Below are 828 nucleotides of genomic sequence, written 5' to 3'. Positions count from 1 at the left end.
GCAACACGCGGACTTCATACTTTGGGCATGTTGTCATGAGAGACCAGTCCCTATGGAAAGTTTAATGCTTCCTAAAGCAGAGGGGCAGAGAAAAAGAGGAAGGTTCTCAAGAGAGGCATTCCCATAATGACTACAACATGGGCTCAGGCACAGGAACAATTGCAGGTATGGGCAGCGTTTCTGTGGTTCATTCCGTTTCTATGGGCCACGACCGACTTGATGGCACCTGACAACATGTATCGAAACCCACACGAAGGCAACGGGGGTGGTTTGGGTTTGGTGCAGTGACTGTAGCTTCCTGGCCTGTGTTTTGGAGTGTGTGTTGTACTCAACCCTTCTGTGCCAGGCAAGGACTTCCGGCTTTGAGGGTTATGGGTTGGGCTGAAAAACCACAACATCAGCAAATCCACCAGCTACTCCGTGGGACAGAAGTGGGGCTTCTCCCTGCTCCAATCGCCTCGGAAACTCAAAGGCGCAAATTTTACTCTATCCTATGGGGTCGCTATGAGTCAGAATTGACTCAATGTCAGTTTGGTTTGGGTTTGGTCCCAAGCAAGGGGGTCAGCACATAGCAGGGCTGATTCCCTTCTTGTTGACTTAGAACCCCAGGGCTTACTGAGCCTCCGGCCGAAGAGAGTGAAGACCGTCCTGAGTGCCACATGATTAGGCAATAAGGAGATTCCTCGTTTTAGTCATGAGTTACTTCCTCAACCCAGCTTCTTGGCTCACGGAGAAAATGCGCAGGTTGGCTAGGTGGAGCCGAAAAGAGCGAGAACTACACTTCCCGTCATGCTTTCTGTTCCCGCCTCTTCGCCACGGAAGTGAAAG

The sequence above is a fragment of the Tenrec ecaudatus genome, chromosome 3 (assembly GCF_050624435.1).
Source record: "Tenrec ecaudatus isolate mTenEca1 chromosome 3, mTenEca1.hap1, whole genome shotgun sequence".
Lineage (NCBI taxonomy): Eukaryota > Metazoa > Chordata > Mammalia > Afrosoricida > Tenrecidae > Tenrec > Tenrec ecaudatus.
Note: the sequence above shows the minus strand (reverse complement) of the source record.